This window comes from Crassostrea angulata, chromosome 9 (assembly GCF_025612915.1).
Source record: "Crassostrea angulata isolate pt1a10 chromosome 9, ASM2561291v2, whole genome shotgun sequence".
Taxonomy (NCBI): Eukaryota; Metazoa; Mollusca; class Bivalvia; order Ostreida; family Ostreidae; genus Magallana; species Magallana angulata.
In genome coordinates, this window is record NC_069119.1 from 3,363,762 (window position 1) to 3,383,908 (window position 20,147).

Consider the following 20,147-nt stretch of genomic DNA (forward strand, 5'->3'; position numbering starts at 1 on the left):
TTTTATCTATCTAATTGAAATATAGATAAATGTTTTCATTATTAAAAAAAACAACAAATATGACAATTATTTAAAATTACTTTTAGTTAGGCGACTAGACAATGCTATCATTCGCAGGCCTTGGCTGTAAGTACACGGACCAAAAATCCGCAAATATTTAGCCAATTTATAAAAAAAATCTTTTTCTCTACTTTTGTACATTTATTACAGAAAATTACTAAATTCATAGCCATGTCGAAGTCGACTGACCTTTTTAGAATTGATAATCTGGTGTATCCTAATGTTAGAATTCTTTACTTTAAGAGCGAGGAAAAATGTTGAAAGAACAAATGCATATAGTTTTTAAAATTTGTTTTGACTGTTTCTGGTACGATTTAAAAACTAACAGTATTTAAGACGACAGTTGGATCTTCTACCAAGCTTGTAAATTTCATGTCCCCGCGAAAGTGATTTTTACTCTAAGGCAGGATTAAAATGGTCTTATACAATTGGTTTAAAAATAAATGATGAATTTCATATTGGTTAGAGGCGAATAGGATCTGTTGAGAATGATTCTTGTTTGTTTGTTCTCCCTTCATTAATCGTAATTTACCTGCATCTATTTTTTAACGCGTTATCGTCATCAAAACATCATCACTTAAACTGTCGATTTTCAATGGATAACTGAGATTTACATGAATTTTCATGAAAAAGGGTTTTGTTTGAGTTTTATCGGCATCGTGGAAATATTTATTTTCTTTATGGTTCATGTAAGTGTATGTATCTTTGTTATTTTGAAAAAAAATTATCTTATGATGTGTTGTTGTTTATAATGATTAACTACATGCACATACTCTAATCTGATCGTTGTTGTTCAATTTGATATGTTTAAGCGCCTTCACGCAAATTGTGTACGGTCGGTATTTGATGTTATGTAACCTTTCAACCAACTCTTACAAATAATTGTTTTATGCACATGTCGGAAAATAATCAGCAAACGTACACGTGCTGTTATTTTCGTGCTCTCAGGCACAAACTTAAATACAGTGTACCTTTAAAAAAGGAACTGTTCATAAGATTTATTTCAATTCAACAGCAACAACCATATACAAATTAATTTAGCTTAGCATGATTATTTCTTAATGTTTATGCGTATATCCATATAATTGTGTTACAAAAAAGTACGTTTTGGACTTGTTTCAGCATTAAAACTAGTTGAAACATGTTTCCATTTAGTAGAAGTGTTCAAATTATGCCACACCCTTTCGACATTGTCACACTCAAAAATAAAATATTAAATATCTTCATATCAGATAACCCAATAGCACATAAACACAATTTGTTTTTATTAATAATCACATAACTTAATAATCACTATCTTTAAGTTCTCCTTAAAGGTGGCTTAAAGATGCTTAAAGGTAGCTCAAAGACGGTCTTTAGGCCACATTCAATCTACCTTTAAGTTTTGATATGGCTCGAAGGTGGCTTTAAGACGGCTGCTAGGTCCTTAAAGGCGGCTTAAAGACGTTCTTTAAGCCACCTTTAAGCCACATTTAAGGAGAACTCAGAGGTCCTTAATGTCCAAACTTCTTCAAGCACCTTTAAGCCATTAAAACAATTCTTTTTTTCAATATTTTGCTTTATTTACCGACAAAATGTATAAACTTTATGTCAATTTAATCAGTTGTGATCAATTGACAAATATATAATCAGCTGCGATCAATGGACAAATATTATTCAACCTATATGCGAAGTATTTATTTTAAAAAAGCATAGCTGTGCGTCTGAACAAAAAACACACCTGTTGTGTATATCCTGTATCTTCTGTGTTAGTTCTAGGGTTTTTCTGGAGTTTATCAAACGATAGATTTCAGTTAGATATCCACAAAGAAATAAAAGCATGTCTAGACACAACACAGCGAGTGAAAAATAAACTGAAAAAAAAAATTCATAACGCCCAATCGAGGATTGAACCCGGGATCGTTCGTTAACTAGCATTACCTCACTCCCTCTGGCCACAGCAGCTCATATCATATAGGCGGTTTTTATATCCAATAAATCGGTGGGTATTGTATCAGTGTAATAGTGTATTTTTTACTTCAAAGATTTTGACTTCCATTAAGTTTGTAACAATCAATCAATTAATTATATCTAATTCATGCATGCACGTATTTAGAATGAAATACGGTACTTATTCTTAAGTGAAAAAAAAATATCATAGCTGAATGGAAACTGTAAGGCTTACTATTACTTTGTTAATAAATGTAAACCGGATAGATAAACGTTCATAACTAATTGGAACGCAAGGAAGAAAATAAAACTGTTTTAAAAATGCATTGTAACTATTATGGTATTAGTTCTACGCATTTTCCTGGTTTTCATGACCACGATGCCGTTTCAGCAAGTATGATTAAAAAAAATATAGATTATTATACATTTACAACAGATCTAGAATAACAAATAAAATTATTTATGTTTAAATATTTAGTAGTATACATGATATTCTATAACAAGCAATATTACCAATTGCCAGTGACTATTAACTGTATTGTAAATGATGTATACATGTACCCGGCTGGGCTTATGACATATTAACCTTTATTAATATATTTAATTAATTAACGATCTCCGATCCTCAGCAAAGTTCGATAACTCTATTCGTACCATAAACCTGACTTTCATACAGACAATTTTTAATTTGTTTAGTATTCTACTGCTAGTATAACCTTTAGTTACACAACTGCATGCTTGGCGTTGTGGATCCACAGGGCACTCCCACTATGCATCTTGGTATAGAGTGCAAGCCAATCGATGCACCGGATTTTTTTAAAACTCAACTAGTTTCTTTATTCTATAATATCCATAGTAGGCAAATTTACAATAACTTTATAAATGCATTGCTACTCTCTAAAAAAATCATTTTATATCATTTTATTTATAAAGGTTGAAAGAAAAATATCATTCTTAAGATGAAAAAATACTTTGAGACTCATGAGGATCGGAGAACCTTCACCCTCTATTTATGATCACCGGTACAGTAATTGATTAGCCTCTATATTTTACTCTTACAAACATGTATCTTAAATTTGTAGACGTAACATTTTTAAAACCCAGATATAAGAAATAATACATTGAGAATGAATTACAACTGTAAATAAACTTTCATTCACTAGACTTATCGTATACATGTACATAGTAACCCTGATGTGCACTTGGACACACAACACACCTGTTGTGTAGGTTACCGTATTGTATATCTTGTATATTCTGTGTTAATTCCAAAAAGAGAGAGAGAGAGAGAGAGAGAGAGAGAGAGAGAAAGAGAGAGAGAGAGCTCACCGATTAACTTATAATAGGAAACGAACATACTTTGATATAATTTCATGCGTTATCATGATTTAGATACAGAAACTGCACTCGTCCCTACAATGATAAGACCAAAAATATTTTTTTTAAAAATCGAAAAAATTTTATATCGGAAATAGCGATCTGTGTTCAATGGAGCGGCTATGTGTTTACACAAAACTTGGGTGTAGATACCTGTTTCTACATGGTGTGTGACAATTAAAACTGCCTGGAACACCCCCCCCCCACCTTGGAAATAATATCATCACTTGGATCATCCCCTCCCATCCTTATAAAAGAGTTTTCATTGCATTTAATTTATATATTTAAAATGAACCTGTTCAGCTTGATCAAACTTGACCTAAGGGAACTTAAAGATGGTGTAAAGACCACTTAAAGGGAGCGTTAGTGCCAGTTTAAGATGCTTAAAGGTGGCTTAAAGATGGATTAAAGGTGACTTGAAGAAGATTGGACATTAAGGTCATATAAGCTTAGCTTAAAGTTGACTTAAAGGTGGCTTAAAGAGTGTATATCATTAAAGCCACCTTTACCTCATCTTTAAGCCACCTTTATGGACTTGTCAAACTCACAGGCAAAATACTGTAAAAAAGTACTCGTCATTTATATTGAGCCTCTACCGACTAAAATTTAATACATGTGCAGGTCTTCGTTGTAAAATATTGCATTTTGGCCAGCCAAAGAACATCCACATACTTCGATGCACAAATTGTTGGAAAACAGGTTATATTAAAAACAATATGTAAGAAAAATTCTTGCTGTAAAGTATGTCAAAACCCTTGTCATTTACGGGACAGAAAGAATGTCCACATTATGAAGTCCAGAAGCGTATTACTCCATTCAGAGAATCACAAGACGTTCTGTGTTTTTATTCGTGCGAATAAGATATCTACGGCATGAAAACATAAATCTGCCGAAAATGAGTTTCAATATACCAAAGCAATTCGCTGTGGTAATATAGATGCTGCGAGTAAAACAGCTGCGGAAGACACTCTTTCAGAAAAAAGAAAATTAAAACGAACGAGCAATAAAACGCCACTAAGGAGGCAGTGTTGGAAACCTCTCAAAGTCTGAACGAATATGTAAAGAATTATTTAATAGGAGATATGAATTTCATTACAATGTACTTAAAATACTTAAAAGACCATGTGATGGACTGTATGTAGATGAGTTTGTTCTTCGAAACTTATAAAAGAAAACAATTTAAAGAATCCCAATGAACATAAATAAAGGCGATAATTAAATAATGAAAAAGGATGAATTAAATCTGATATGAAAAAGCGTGTCTATAAGTAAAAAGAAATTGTTACAACACTCTTGGTTATTCATTCCTTGGAGTGTTTATAATTGGGAAATTTCAGCGACAAGAACTTACATTTCCGAAAAAAATGATACTTGGACCAATTCATTGCATCAAGCATCTAGAATTAATGGATTGGCATGCAGTGGTACAGAAAATGACTGACAGTTTCGTTTTAAGGGCCATGGTCACGATTTTGGTCAAAAATTATTTTGTTCGATTTTATCGTTTACAATGCTTCAGTGAGGCATTTGTAATAGGCAACCAAAATTTGAGCGTCATTTGTTGAGATATAAACGAGTTACAGGGTTTATAATTCTCTGCTATATAAACAAAGCTTTTGTTTACATTTTGAATGTTGAAGTGAAAATTCCAGTTTTAGATCTCAACTGAATGTGTTAATCGTTAGGGACTGTTTATTTATATATGCTTAAGATGAATAAGAAAATAGACAAATCAGCTTAAAAAAGATTTTTTACTGGTATATTGAACCTATGTAAACAAAAAACAGGACACGAGCCTTGTTTACATGACGAAGAATTGTATGCTCTGTATCTTGCTTAAAACTCGTCGACTGACACCCAAATCTAATTTGATAAGAAGAAATACATTTTTAAAGCATTATAAATAATAAAAACAGAAAAATAAAATTTGACCACAATTGTGACCATGCGTGTTTTCTTGAATCGGAGCTTCCAATCGCGATAGCTTTAATGTAACGCAGATTAATGCTTTGCATTTATACATGTTGCAGCGTAGGTTTTGCAATATTAATCTTGGTACTGTCCTTTCTTATATGACTTGTTTCAACAAATAAACTATACCACTATTCAACTATTGTCATGTTGTATAGTTTATTTGTTGAAAAGAATTTTATCAGAGAGGACAATGCAACCCTGTTCCTCATGTTTCATGGCTTTACAAGTAATATCCCGAGTACATCATGGTATATTCATGAGTACGCCCCTGTAGATTTCGCATGTTTATCGGGATTGAGTGGCTATATGTCGTTGTTGTAGATTATTACATCTAACAATTTTACAATGAAACAAAAAAAAATAATAATCAGTCGTCGTTAGAATCCAAAACATGATGAAGATGGCTCATCTTGGACCAAATCATATTTCACGGTACCATTATAGAAATATGTCAAATACTTGAAGAGCTGCAAAAATATTATCATAAAACACATGTACACACTATTGTGACAGATTCCTTTGATGTGTCATTTTGTTGTGCATGATTTTTTTTTTTCAATACTGTTTTGTTTTTAAAAATTTTTAGAATCTTATATTAATGAAAAAATGAAACAAAGATGGGCCATTTAATTAGCTTTTTTATGAAGAAATTAATAGTTTGCTCTTTTAATTTTTATTTATATAATAATTTGCGGATTTTAGAGTTTTATGAGTTTGTTATGAATTCTATTGTCATTCACAGGGATGAACCTCTGCCGTTCAGACAACTTAGAAATACTGAAAATTCTTCAAAAGGTTTGCTTTCCATTGCTTTTTAGTTGACTGCATGGTTTCACCTGTAAATACCAATAATATTAATAAAAATGCCATTAAACTCTAAAATCAGAAAAGTATTATGTAATAGGAGATGCCTGGCCCATCCCTATTTCTTTTTCTAATCTTAGTGTTTATTCACCAGAGAGAGAGAGAGAGAGAGAGAGAGAGCGAGAGAGAGAGAGAGAGAGCGAGCGAGCGAGCGAGCGAGCGAGCGAGAGAGAGAGAGAGAGAGAGAGAGAGAGAGAGAGAGAGAGAGAGAGAGAGAGAGAGACTTTCGATTAAAAGGCAAGCGCAGGGTTATGCCATAAACAACAGGGTTTATTATTGACAGACAGGGTATGTGTACTGTGAATTAGATTGCATGCATTGTGTAAAAAATGAATGTGTACAGAGGGTGACAAAGTCATCACGCGAGGTTACACATGCATAGGAGAAGGCAGAATATATAAAGATGAATTAAGTGTAACATGTAAAAATAATTACATAGCTTGAAATAAATCAAATGTTCATGGGAGTCAATCATCATTAAAGAAGTGTTGACACAGTGATAAAGAAATAAGCGTAATAATTTGAAAAAGAGCAAATTCAAAACCTCGTTTTAAAACATTTGATTAATGATATTAAAGCATCATTTTTTTAAATAAAATCAACAATATATTCACAGATTGATATTTCGGTTTTATTGATAATTCCAATAATCAGAGTCTTTGACAAATATACAATTCCAAAAGCGAGCTGATGTACACACAAGAGCAATTATAATATCAGTCTGTATGAACCTATGCTCATCTCCACAGGGCAAAATTTATTTTCGGAAATTGCCTGCAGCTTTGCCAGTTATTACTGAAATGACAAGAAGAATGTTTGTACAATACACCTTTATGTTTCTTCGTCAGGTGATGTACATATATGGCTTACATTTTGAATGCTCTAAGACAATTATTTTGAATTCTGAAAGTGAAGTCGACAAAGAATAAATAATACACCCCCACATTTACCAAAAGAAACCAAAAAAAACAAAAACAAAATCAGCACAAAAAAAAAAAAAAACAATTAATATAATTTTTTTTTATCTTTTAAGAATCATTTTTCTTATTCTCAAAGCCCTTCTGATCATAAAAAACAACACTGGTAAAGGACGCACAAATACTCATTTAATTTTAATCCAACTTTAAACGATTTTAACACAAAAACCAATGAAAACTGAACAAAAATGTTACATACATGTACTCATTCATTGTTTTGCATTGTATATAAGCGCAAAATAGTTCAACGTAGTAACATTTCATGTACATGTATTTACCTTTGACTGCATAGGTACGTAATGGATTGTTTCCAGGAATTATTGATTTAGCTTTTGTGTTGTCAAAATTGCACAAAATGAAGGCAATGTTTCCCAGACAACTAATTATTAACAACCCAAGTGATGATAAAGGTAAACTATAGACATGTGCGTGATAATGAAGTTAAAGTTACAAACATACTGACCTTGGGCTAAGAACATCGAACACATCAGGTTGGATGGGATCCACTCCTAAGTTTGTACATACAATCTTTGCCAGTCTGACTTTCCTTATTTCTCGTAGTTGAGCTATTAAATCATAATAATTATGTAATAAGAACGAGTATTAATACTTTGAAAAAAACTTGATTCCCTTTGGAAATACTTGTTCTTTGTTTTTACTTAGTTAAAACATTTTATGTCGTGTTTTTTTATGTTATTTTTACAAAGATGTTTTAAAAGCAAGATTGTTCATAGTTATTGCCTAAATGACTTTTTTAATATAAGATAATACGGCGAATCATGGCACCCTCAGTTTTTAGAAGAAAGATAATTTACATAAGTTATTGAAAATTGGACTTTAATATGAAAAAAAGGAGTGCCACTTTTTTTCGGTCAACTTAGTTACAATTGTGTTTCAAACTGTACCTCATTTTGAAAAAAAATAATTGTGCTGTCATACTATATTTGTCATACCACCTATAATTGCCTCTATCGTTCTTTTTTTCTATGAATAATCTAACCCTTCGTGTTTTAATTACTCACCCTGTGTAAAGCCCTCTACTCCTCGGTTCTCCTACCAGTATCTGTCTCCATCTTTAAGGTCTCGGAACTGGTTACCTATGATACAGGAGAACAAGGGACCGACAGCAGCGCCGTCCAGTGGTATTTCAGATACTCCTCCAGCAAATACATCAATGTCATCAACGTTTCTAAATAAAAGTAATGACGATGATAATGAAATATAATATAAATGTGATTAATCGGCGGTCATTATCAGGAGTTATCTTGGTTTCCTTGCTTCAAGAACATATTTTTCTCATGAAAAAAGCAAATACTTCAGTTTGCAGAATTATATTATGTGACACCTTAAAAATAAAAAAAAAACCATATGGATTCATACCTTTGGCATGAATGAAATACATTGGTAATTTGGAATCAAATACTTAGATATCTTTACTAAATCGATATTGTTAGTAGTAACAGAGACTAGATTTGGCTAGCAACTAAACGCTGACAGTACACACGATACGTAGAATATTGCAGAGGAATTCCAAAACCTATAAATACCTCTAGATCTCGGCAAACACCGCTTTTTTTCCCTTACTTATGTCCGGTAGATCGGAAAAGGATGTGCCCACCGGAAGTCCACACCACTGTCGCCACGAGTTATACGGCGGGAGTCCGTGATCTCGTCCTCTTTGTAAATTGAGGGAGGCAAGGTCAAAAGCTCCACCATCCGCATTTTCAAAAAGATGGTCTAAAACAGCACCCTGTATTTGACTAATCTAATGTAGAAAAAAACTAGTGTTATTACGGGTTACTTTGACTCAAGTTAACAATTATATCAAACCCCTTAACTTTGTTTGACTTATGTTAAACATGTAATACTTGTCAAATTTCATGACATTTGCAGTGACGACAAATCGGGTCAGATCGGCCACTCTCCGACCACCCTTTGTAATCAGCATGTGTGGATCTAGGATTGTGGACTCAGTCGGGGTGGAGTTCGCGTTTTAAAGTCATGAAGTAGGTAAGCCATTTTGGGTGGAATCTGTCAAGATTGTCGAAAAAGGATATTGCAATTATGTTTTACTAAATCAATTTACGTGTAAGTCTTTTTATTTTTGAATTCATTAGCATGCGATCAATGATCAATATTTCTTAATCGAGTACTATAACGTTCTTTGATTATTTTCTTTGTAAAACAAGAAGAGACGAACCACACCAGACTGATGGTGATTGGTAATGGAATACACTTCACGTACCATAATAAGTTGTAATTTAATAAATTTTCACTTCTCTTATAAGTTTTTTATTAATATTATTAGTATTATGAACACTGATTATCCCTTTCTCATTATTGTTTTCTGTTATTGGTTGGTTTGGCCAGCATAGTTTCATTCTACTGAACATTTTTTAAAGCAATAGGAGTAAGAAACGTTTTTTTTTTTTAAAGAATTATGAATAACAAAATAATTGTAGCCAAACCTGTGTTTTTGTCCCAGAGCTTTTCCATCTGTTCGTAGGTGTTTCCATAAACTGATCCGCCATCAATTAATGATGTTATATCGGTGATCTGTTCTCTAGTACCTAGGTAAATAGAAAAAAGACGTACAAAAAATAAACTTATAAAAGATTATTAAAAAAAAGATGAATAAACATATGCATACAATGTAAAAATATATTATTATTTGAAATCCAAAATATTAACCGAACCTATCTGACAATCAGACGAAGCAGGGACGGATCTGACAAATTCCATGCAGGTGTCTTTAAAATGGGGGTCGTCAGACGGAATTCGTATAGGAAAACAAGCAGGGCTGAATAATGAAAGAAAAAGGACATTTTATTATACATGCACTTTTATGTATTTTTTTCGTAAAATTACGACAAACAAGCATGCTACTTTATCTAGGAAACATTATATTGTAAATCAGTTTCAATGACATCTTTCCTAGTTAATAGTAATTAATACGGTATACCATAGATAGCATTCAATGTCCATGGTACTTGGTTCCTTTGCTGTAAGAATTGCTGCAGCTAATTGAAAGTTATCTTTTTTACTACTGCATTCCAAATAACTAACCATTCGGACAAGTTCATCGTTCTCCTTGTCGCCATATGAAATAGTTTGATGTGTTGAAGGCAACTACATGTAATAATTCCACTAATCTTATATAAATTAATACACCTTATTTTAACGCAACAGTGAATATGAGAAAACACACGGAGCGTCTATAATTTCATAATGTTCTATGTAATAATATTAAAATCCTGAAATTGTACAATGTATTTGGATTTAAACTTTGTCGGCAAATAAATGAAAAGTATTACGCTCTCTTCTAGAAACGCACAAGTATCCCAAATTAATTAGTTTGTAAATATTGTACTTGTTGTATAGCAGATAATGCAATCACAGTGTAAGTACATTGGCAAAAAAGTAAATATGTTATAGTTTAATATTGCTTCCATGCACAAATTTTATATAAGCTTTGGGGTTAAATAGAACAGCTGTCTAGATGACCAACTTTGTCTCACCAGAAAAAAATGTTCGACAGGAATTCTGAGCTGTTAGCAGAATGGAAATCAAGTTAATGTAATATTGGAAATTGAAGGATCAATCTCCTAGGTCTCAAAATTTTGTTTGGAACATAAAAGTGTTTTGCTAACACTACGGCTTTTTTTTCCAGAAAATAATACGTTTTTCGACCTATGAGGGTATCCTGTTTTCATAAGAATACCTTTTCTGTGCTTCCATACCGCAACATGTTATACGAACCCCTTCCTTGCCTGAAAAAAGGACACATTTATGCACATCCAAGAGAAATGCATCTGGTATGAATGTTGTTTCTAAAGCATGCATGAAAAACATTCAACAATGATGTACTTTTTTTCAAATCGAAGACTGTTGCAAGTTAATCGCATTGACCTAGACAATGGCATTTTATCTATTTTTTTTTAATTTTAATTTTGTTTTCATTTAATTTGTTATGATTTTGCTCCGGTATATATGTTTCAATCTTGTTCTTAAATAAAGTTTTTCCAACTAGAAAATCACCTAAAGTGGGAAGGGTTGAAGATATGTCATGGTCAGTGAACTGTCCCCAGGCCATCACCATCAGGGTACGGGCGTGGTCCGTCTCTGTACAGTCTCCTGGGGCACGGAAAAGTTTGTTACTGATAAGTCGTGGGCTGGGAAGTGTGCTGCCATCTTTTCCGGTCGTTCGTGAAGAATTTACTCCTACCAGGAATAGAAACTATGTGACTTTTTCGGCGCTTAATTTGGAGTTAAAATTACAAAACAAATCAGTGCATTCAAGTGGTAATGAAAATGAAAATTTAAAATAACACGACTGTGTTGCCTGTAAAAAAAAAATATATAAAAAAAAAACACTAGATACCATCGTCATATTGCGCAGGTTGGTAACGAGGCTGAGGTGAGAAAATCGTTCCCCTGTTTTGATGATTTAAGTTGTTGCAACTCCCGTTAATGGATCGATATGGGCTATATTTTGCGTCGTCACAACTTATCTGCGTTGGACAATTTACAAATCGGGCATCATCTTGTACTTCTGCGTTAGAGGCAACATTAGACCTTAACATAGATCTACAAAATATCCAAAAAACCAAAAATGTTTCTTTACTAATGTGAAAAAAAAATTAATTTGTCTTGAAAAAAAAATTCAGAAATTGTTTTGAAAACATTTATTTCTGAAAACAGGACACCTTGCTAGTTCGGAAGAAACTACTCCCATTTTCGGCTGTCTTTCAGTTTCTTTTTGAGGATCTGTCAACATGCTTTTACTGGTTTCAGTTTCTGTTCTCTTGAAGTCAATTCCTGAAAAATAGAGATAATGTGAGTTTTTGCAGTTTAAAAGGAACTACCTCTTACAATAAGATTGAATAATTAGAAAATTTCAAGGATGACTTGGGGAAAATATAAAACAAAAACAAAGAGGAAACAGTAAGAGAAGAAATAACCTATTTCAGCAATACGCGCCTATGGTGGACTTACTTAATCAAAGTACTGAAGAACTGACGGGAGTTGATTTTGTCGATGTTTGTTTATCTTAAATTCAATGATATGTTATTTTGCATGACAAGTACATGTAGTTTCTAATTTGTATTTGAATTACGCACATTTTTATATTAATATGAATTTTTGGACTTTTTCGACAAGAATGTCGAGAAACCCCCATATGAATCATGGTAAATATAATATTTAGAGTAAAATTAAATCAATCAAACTATGTATCAGTAATACAAAATATTTCTCGAAAATTGTATGGATCCAAGCAATGTTGAACACTAGTCTCGTTCAACCAAACGCTCGGCTGACACTGTAAATCTCCGACAAGCATTTACGGAGACAGCCGAGCGTCGAGTTGAACGAGACTATATTGAACTCTGGCGTAGGAATACATACGACTACAAAAAATATTCAAATTGTTCGAACCATTTAAAATCTGACTATTTTCAAGGTATTTATGAATACGATTCCTTGAAAAACAATGCTTTAGCATACATTACATCGAATTCATCAATCATTTTCAAGAACTAAGTCTTGTCAGCAGCAATGATTTGTGCTGAGGTCCAAACACCGTTTCACTTTCGGTTTGTCTGCGTGACTGCATAGGAGAGTTGATTAAAATCAACTCCCAAAAATTATGTTTATGGCAAAATGATTTTCATTCCTCGTTGATTTAAAATATTTTGGGAACCTAACAGATATAGAAAATTACGTTTATAACGAAGCAAACTTGTCCTTTCATTGCACTTTGTAATAAGCGTGCTTTCCTGTACCAAATGTTTGGGAATGTTATTATTCTTACCTTCAACTGGGTACAATAAGAAAAATATCAGGACTACAAGCGAACCGACACGTGAAAAATCTTAAGAAAGTTTTGAAATCAGTGAATATTGAGAAAGCCAACGTCATACTGAGGGTACTGCAAACAAGATTAATCGCAAACATCTCTCATAAGCTGTTCCATATCTGTATTTGTGAAGTCTACAGCGTTTTAAGCACAATAACAGGTCATTGTTCTTGTTTTAATAAACTTGAGTTGTTTATACTGGATGAACAAAATAAATTTGTTTCAATATAACATTCACTTTGATATCTAAAACATTATTCAGCTCTAGTATATGAAATCATTGACAAGTAATGGGGAATACCAACAGCGCTCTCTCTCTCTCTCTCTCTCTCTCTCTCTCTCTCTTATATATATCCGATGTTTCCTTGAACACCTGCATCCCTGCCAAATCTAATGCTAATGAGTCCACATTCAAAAATAAAAATCTGAACTTGTACTTCATCAGAAATAACACAGTTGACTTTAAGAACAAGTGTTTTAAGAGTACTTTATTTCAGGGTTTTTTTTACTGTTTATTCATGGAATTGTCGTGCATTTCAGGTTAAAAACTCTTAATGCATTTATTTTGAATTAAGACTCAACACTTATATATTGATTTTTATGAATCAAAATACTTGTGTAGAAAATAAATTTATCTCCCTAAGCTTTAAACATTATTTAAATAAAATCTGTCTTTCATCAGTGAATTTTATGTCCTCTTTCCCGTATAGACATGTTTTGTTTACACCTGGACATCTCACATGTGTTTTCAGTGTTTTGTTTTAGAATTTGATTTAAAACGGTAATTTACTTTGAAACTTGTTTGATTTGAGACAAATAAGATATGAAGAGATGTATGCATCATTTACATCTTTTAAGGATCTAAGTTTCCTCCCTTTTGTCATACTTATTTTCGCCAGCAAACTGTGTTCAACAGAGTTTTTATATCATAAAAAATATTATGCACTTTAGGTGGTGAGTGACAGTTTTAGGTCTCACCTTGGAAGATAGTACGTTATATTTAGATTTTAATCATACATCCTTTTGAAATTTTAACATTGAACATCTGATGACCTTTAGATGCATTTTAATTTTGCGCTCAAAACTATATTACATAATTCAGTTTAACCAATTGAAATACATTTGAGTAAATAAGAAATTCAAATCATAGCCTCCCTGAAACACAGGGGTTAAGGTGTATAGTTTTTTTTCAGTAGAACTGTCTGTCAGATTAGCATAGATATAAAGTTCCAAATATTTTGCCTCCAAGTGTTTTGGATAAATTATAATGCATAACGTCATACATGTACCCATTTAACATTTAGTTCACTGAATGGCAAATGTTTATCCTGTGACTGGTAAAGTTCTTCATCTTTCAAATAAATTTTTTTCATACAATGTTTTTTTTTAAACGAACTTAGGATCCGTTTATGAAATTGTTGATAATTTTATTAATTCACCTCCTGAAATTCCTAACGTTACAGAGCAAAACAACTTCCACAAAAATTGAACCACCACGATGTATAATGATTCTACAGTAGTCACTTTACCAGACCTTTGAGTTGACTGAAAGGCACGAAGTTAGCCTATGTAGCAGAAAGCTTAATCTATAAATACGTAGAACTGTCTGTCAGATTAGCATAGATATAAAGTTCCCAATATATTGCCTCCAAGTATTTTGGATAAATTCTGATGCATAAGGTCATACCCAGTCACATGTGGTCTCTCATTGGAAACAAGTCATTGAAAATGATTAAAAGTTGCACTTGAAAGAGTGTTTCTTCATATGGTTATAAAGTACATGTATCACCTTTAATCAATCATTTTATCAAGTATTCAAATCTTCCAATATATGAATGAATATTAAGGAGATAATGTCACCCAAAATAAAACCCATATTTTTTTTCTTGTCAAATAAAACGTCTATTTGACCCCTATGTGTACTTTTAAAATTTTACTTGCTTTGCTCATTCTATACGCCACCCTACCGCACTTTATGCAGAGAGATGGATCTCGGGACAGGTTGCAATCTGTAGTCTAACATGTCCCCTATACCTACCAGTCTGTAAAATGTATCGCACCACCTCTCATCCATTTCATTTTCACATTATCTCAGTATAGCCTGCCCTACTTTCTTAATACATGAACAGTGAGCTAACCTGTAAATAGCCACCGTTCTGCATCTGATTCCCACGCACTTTTTTATAACACCATGTGACATACATGCTTTACATCAAAAACAAGGATCTTTATAGATTTTAATTTTTTTGGAGGTTGATATTAAACAACTCACTACTGCATTTTAAATAGATTTTAAATAGATTTTAAAGTCGTGTGCAGGTCTTATTACATGGGTTACAGGGTTTAACATTGACAAAAAGGGAAAATGTACAGTGGATGAGATGGCGTGTACTCTGTATATAGATGAGGGGTACAAAGGGTGACAAAAGAATGACACAGGGCTACAGATATACAGGAGAAGACATATTGTTTAAGGCAAATTCGTGTAACATGTAGAAATAATGAAATATAGAGGAATACAATTTCGAAGTGGTTATTTCCTGTGTAGACATGTATGAGAACATGTACTTTTATTGATAATGCATGAAATACGATTGAAATATGTGCGATGAATTTATTCTTTTCATATATAAAAAATATCTACAGCAAACCTTTTTTGCAAATGTTCTTACACTTCATTTGCGATAATAAACAAGTTAAAAATATTGGTGCAATTTTTAAATAATAATCAAAATACCAAATGTTGGTTGTTATAAATGTCCAATTATAAGCAGAAGACAAACAACAATGCTGTTTCAACGACATGCGGATTTGGCTTATAAATAAGACCTATTAGCTGCTTTTATGAGAATAATTTTAAATCAGAAGATGAATCTCTGCCATTCAGTTAACTGAAATGTGACTGATTGGTAACTGAAAAGTGACTGATTGGCATAGCTATGCAGTCACCTTTCCAGACCATTCAGTTAACATTTAGTTCACTGAATGGCAAATGTTTATCCTGTGACTGGTAAAGTTCTTCATCTTTCAAATTAAATTTTTTCATACAATTTTTTTTTTAAACGAACTTAAGATCCGTTTATGAAATTGTTGATAATTTTATTAATTCACCTCCTGAAATTCCTAACGTTACAGAGCAAAACAACTTCCACAAAAATTGAACCACCACGATTTATAATGATTCTACAGTAGTCACTTTACCAGACCTTTGAGTTGACTGAAAGGCACGAAGTTAGCCTATGTAGCAGAAAGCTTAATCTATAAATACGTAGAACTGTCTGTCAGATTAGCATAGATATAAAGTTCCCAATATATTGCCTCCAAGTATTTTGGATAAATTCTGATGCATAAGGTCATACCCAGTCACATGTGGTCTCTCATTGGAAACAAGTCTTAGACAATGATTAAAAGTTGCACTTTTAATAGTGTTCCTTTATATGGTTATAAAGTACATGTATCACCTTTGATTAATTATTTTATTAAGTATTCAAATCTTCCAATATATGAATGGATATTAAGAATATAATGTCACCCATATTTTTTTTCTCAAAAAAAAAAACCCGTCTATTTGACCCCATGTGTACTTTTAAAATTTCACTTACTTTGCCCATTCTATACGCCACCCTAACACGCTTCATGCAAGGAATTGGCCCTCGGGACAGGTTGAAATCTGTAGTCTAACATGTCCCCTACCTACCAGTCTGAACAATGTACCGCCCCACCTTCTATCAATGTCATTTTAACATAGATTCCCACACATTCCCTTCTTAAAACACTATGTAACATACATGCTTTACATCAAAAACAAGGATCTTTTTATAGATTTTAATTTTTATGTAATTACCCATTTTTGGAGCTTGCTATTAAACAACTCACTACTGCATTTTCTTTCTCTAAACGAATGTGAACCATGTTTGGACAAGCACAACCATTAACCGCTGAATAAATTGATACTTAAAGGTAATCGGGAAATTTGATGTAGTTTATTCAGAAGCATTGATTTACAAGGAAAGTTATTTGAAATACCTTGAATATATTAAGTATTGAAATGGTTCGAACAAATTAGATATTGTTTGTTATTGTACATGTATGTATTTATACGCAAAAGTTCAATAAGACTGGTTTGCTGTCAATTAATCGATGCACCATATTTAAAGCGGTAGCGTTAGAAATTAACGGCAGACTATCCACTCTAAAAATAGAACTAGTACGGGCATATACTAGACTTTAATATTATATATTTGATAACAAATGTTTAGATATATTTTAGAAATATATTAATTGTACATGTAATATTAATCAGTCTTTGTTGCAGGAAAAATGTTTTTTCCTTACAACAGGTGAACATTCTTTGTTTATGGACCGTCACATCCTGTCAGTGTGTACCGCAATGTATGTCGTTACTCTGAGCTTTCTAAAAAATGTAACAAAATAATCAATTTACCACTGTACATGTTAAACATTATTGTATATTTGTAGATACACTAAGCATGGCTATAGTTCATAACACATTAGCAATGGATATTGTGAATAAATACATAGGAAAACCATGTATATTTGTACAAAACCAGGTCATAAATGTAATTTAACTTTTTTTCATATTAAAAAGCACACATTGCAATAATATTCCTCAATTAAATTGTATAGCTTGACTCACAATCTCATAATACACTTTATTTTACTCAAATATCAGAAAAAGCTCTAAATAAACTCTTGGGTTTTTTTTTTTTTTATCATATTCTATGTTTGAAAAGCATTTTTATTCGTACATTGCACAACCTAAATACAAATATTTGGAATAAATAATTTTAATGAATTCATGACTGAATCCAATTTGAAGAAAATTGTATAATGTCGCTTTTTAATTCTCTATGCAATGGCAACATTTATTTGATGCATCAAAATTCATTACTAATGACAAACATAACTGGCAGTTGAATTTTCTGTATATATACACTCAAGCAACTACACTAAATTATTTTAAATCAGACAAATTAAAAGTATGTCACTAAAACACAAATAAACATAACTGATTTCAGAGCCATGTATAGTATAACAGAACGACCCCATAAACATTTTAAATCTACCGTGTTTCAATGGTAGGGTTTTTCACTTTTGGAGCGAAGAAAAATGTTTTTCAAAGTATAAAAGTATATAGTGTTGACAAACTAACAACGTATGTATGAAGACAATTTAGACCAAACTTGTAAATTCAATGTCCCTACCAGAAGGGATTTTTAATTTTGAAGTCAGGCTAAAAATGGTCGTATAGAATTGGTTCGGAAGAAAAAAAATATAATTTTGTTTGATACGTTGTAAATTATTTTTATTGGAAAACACTATTTACAAAATTTTGTCCTCAGAATATTAATAAACCTGTTGACAAATATAGGATTGGTTAAAGACAAATAGGATCTGTTGTGAATGGTTATTGGTTGTTTTACCTCTATTTATTGTAATCTTACATCTAAATTTGTTTTGCTTCATACCAACGCGTTGTCGTCATCAAGATATCATCACTTAAACAGTCGATATTCAATAGTTGACCGAGTAATACCTAACCCTTTTGAATGGTTTTATGTTTTATTAGCGTCTTCATGTCTGTGTATGTATCTTTTATGAAGGGTAATTGCTTGAAATACTATCTATAATTGTAAAATGTACGCTAATAGGAAAAGTTTATTTTAAAATGGGTTGTCTAAAATAGTACCTAAACAACGAGCACCATTGTTGGTAACACTTATATTAAACACTTTTCTACAACTCTCTTTGATATATTTTTCTGAGATTATATACTGTATTTTTTATGATAATTAAAAGCAGCTGAAGTACTTGCGCTGTTATTCACGTGGCATTAATTCAAATATATTGAAAGAGCAACAAGATGAATTAAAGGCACAAAAATACACTACGCTAATTATATTGATCTCCCAAAAATGTATTTTAGTAAAAAAAAAACCAAAAATGGGTCATTTGATTACGTTGGCTATTCGAACAATATTTAAAAAACAAAAAGATGAACAGATACACAATTCTTAAAATCAAGTCAAAAGACTTTCAAACATAATTTCTAACAAAACATCTTTTTTATTATAGAATTGTATGAGTTTTAATGAATTCCATTAACATTTACGTTATGAAGCCATGTAATCAACGTAAAGATAGTTGAAATGTCTTGAAAGGTAAGCTTTCTGTTATTTTAGTTGCCAAAATTGTCAGAGAGTGATTTTTGTTTTGTTTTTAAAGATAAATGTTAAAACCAATGTTTCTAACCAGTCAGAGTCTATGATATAGATTTTAAAGTCGTGTGCAGGTCTTATTACATGGGTTACAGGGTTTAACATTGACAGAAAGGGAATATGTACAGTGGATGAGATGGCGTGTACTCTGTATATAGATGAGGGGTACAAAGGGTGACAAAGAAATCACACAGGGCTACAGATATACAGGATAAGACATATTGTTTTAGGCAAATTCGTGTAACATGTAGAAATAATGAAATATAAAGGAATACAATTTCGAAGTGGTTCTGATCTATGTATAGAAACAATCAAACATTACTAAAGAACTGGTGGCGCAGTGATAAATAATAAGAGTTAAAACAGATTTCAAATTCATTTTTTTTCACTCAGTCTAGTCTATGAAATAAAACAATTATTATTTTGAGTTATGGAACTTTAACAAATTTTGATTAAACCTAATAATCTGAGTTTTAAATAAAACATTTCCATAACAGAACACAAGTACACAAGCATCACTCTTAGTGATATCAAATATATTGATTTCGCTGAGTTACAAAGGCGTGCAAGATGATGTACTTTTGTTTTACTTTTAAAATTGAATCATATAAATGCATTTCGCGTTATTTTATAGCATAATGAATATGACCAAAAAATGTCAGAATTGTACATACCTTGATGAAATGTATGATTTTTTTTTATTTTTTGAGGAGAGAACTAAAAGACACTAAGAATTGTATTAATCCTTTTCACGTCATGCTTGAAGACCTGGATAAAGATTTCGCCATGCACGGCTAGAGATTGCCACGGTTTTTTTTTCATTTTTATACAGCCACTATCATAAATCACTAAAGGGCTGTTGACGCAGGG

At 32.0% G+C, this 20,147-nt stretch overlaps 1 pseudogene; it reads right to left on the bottom strand.

Annotated features, from left to right (window-relative positions):
- Positions 1-6,172: 6,172 nt before the first annotated feature.
- On the bottom strand, positions 6,173-16,886 carry LOC128163245 (eosinophil peroxidase-like; annotated as a pseudogene).
- Positions 16,887-20,147: the final 3,261 nt, after the last annotated feature.